This window comes from Palaemon carinicauda, chromosome 2 (assembly GCF_036898095.1).
Source record: "Palaemon carinicauda isolate YSFRI2023 chromosome 2, ASM3689809v2, whole genome shotgun sequence".
Lineage (NCBI taxonomy): Eukaryota > Metazoa > Arthropoda > Malacostraca > Decapoda > Palaemonidae > Palaemon > Palaemon carinicauda.
In genome coordinates, this window is record NC_090726.1 from 91,172,187 (window position 1) to 91,174,574 (window position 2,388).

The following is a 2,388-nucleotide window of genomic DNA, read 5'->3' on the forward strand; positions in this document are numbered from 1 at the left end:
CAGAACAAAGAAGGCATTTAACGCGCATGATGAAAGTGATAAATGATGATATTTACAGTAAAAGCATTTACAAAATATGTTATTAGTACAAATATAATTTACCGTATCTACAGTGAACCCTCGCTACTTCGCGGTTCGACCATCGCGGATTCACCACTTCGCGGATTTTTTTCATAACCCATGTCTATACATATATTGCGGATTTCCGGAAATATCGAAAATACCGCGATGTGACCGATGGTGCGAGATTGGAGAAAGTAAGGAAAATTGAATCATGATTGATTTTCAATATAAATGAAACTTTGAGGAGCAACAAAGATATCATTTGTTAGAGAGATAGAGAGAGGTAAGGAATGGGAGGTAGAGAAAAGTAGCCCAGAGAGAGAGAGAGAGAGAGAGAGAGAGAGAGAAGAGAGAGAGAGAGAGAGAGGAGAGAGAGAGGAGGAGAGAGAGAGAGGAGAGAGAGAGATAGGTAGAGAGAGAGAGAGAGAGATAGAGGGGGGTTTAAATGTAATAAACAAAAAAATTTGATAGGTTATAACACATTGGTGCTTATGTAATATCACTGTATACTGTAGACGGTTTGAATAAGTTAAGAAATGGTATAAATGATACTTTGTTAGTGTATTCGTACACACATCAAGAGCGGCAGCTAGATGACAGCTGATCTAATCACAGCCAAAAGTAAAAAAAAAAAAAGTCAACAATACTCGATTTTTAAAACACACCCGAAATTTAAAAACAAAAGTACACGCTTTCTTAATGTGCAATTAACTATTTAAAGAGGTGGCAATTTTCTAGAATAAAATGATATTTCCCAAAAAATAGTGGTTTGCTGATGAAATCGGATGCCCTATTTTTGGCTATGATTGAAATGGATGTAGACTCGGCCTAATTATTTCATTTCGTATTTAATTGACACTAAGAAAACTAATTTTAGTTTCTTCATCTAAATGTAAGTATTGTATAACACGAAGAGAGAGAGAGAGAGAGAGAGAGGAGAGAGAGAGGAGAGAGAGAGAGGAAGAGAGAGAGAGAGAGAGAGAGAGAATGAATCAGCTGTTGTAATCAAATGGCGTGTTTTTGTTTCGTGAGAATTTTCATCGCCACGACTTTAACAACAACATACTGTACTGAACTTTACAGTATTATACAGACTACTGTAATATGATAAAGTAAAATATTTGTAATCTATTTTATATGAAATGGGGCTATTTTTGTTTTGTTTAAAATTTACATTTACGTATGTAAAACAACTCTCTCTCTCTCTCTCCTCCTCTCTCTCTCTCTCTCTCTCTCTCTCTCTCTCTCTCCTCTCTCTCTCTCTCTCTCTCTCGTAGATTGTTTTCCTGCTTTGCTACGTATGTATGATTTTATATAGATACGGTAAATAATATTTGTAATAACATATTTTATAAAAGCTTTTACTGTAATATCATTATTTATCACTTTCATCATGCGGGTTAAATTCCTTAGTTTGTTTACTGAGCGTACTTTATGACGCCGTCGTTTCAGGCGGCGTCATAAAGAAAAAAATTTCATTTGGAAGTCCTAAGAAAAATTAAGTAAAACATTAGTAATAACCAAATCAACATACTGTACTGAATAATCAATATAATTGATGCAAAACTAACCTATAAACAGATGTGTAAATGCGTTTGTTTCTTCATTAGGATCAGAAGATAAACGTAAACAAAACATTGGTTGCCATTTTTTATCGTGCTTTTTGGCGTGTTTAGGAAACGCATGATATAAAGTCGCCTTTAATATTTGTGCCTGTTTTAGTTTAGGGTACTGTATTACATGCATTAAGTGTTTCTGTACATTAAAGGGCTAGTTTGTTAACAGTACTACGTACAAGGGAAGGTTTTAAAAGTCTGAATATACATGTTAAATAAATAGGTAAATATGGTGTTGACTACTTCGCGGATTTTCACCTATCGCGGCCGCGTCTGGAACCTATCTACCGCGATAAACGAGGGTTCACTGTATATAAAATCATACAGTACATACTGTACGTAGCAAAGCAGGAAAACAATTTACGAGAGAGAGAGAGAGAGAGAGAGAGAGAGAGAGAGAGAGAGAGAGAGAGAGAGAGAGAGAGAGAGAGAGAGAGAGAGAGAGAGAGATTGTTTTACGTACGTAAATGAAATTTTAAACAAAAAAAAATATGATAGGTTACAACATGTAGACTTTTAAAACCTTCCCTTTAACTTAATGCATACAGTACTAAACTATAAGAACAGGCACAAATATTAGAATGTTAGAATATTAAAGTAAAAAAATAAAGATTGTTACTGTACTCACCACGAAAGAAGTTCAAGAAAAACTTGAATGATGATGGCGATGAATTTGCTGCACAGTAGAAATGATGATGATGAAGCTGAT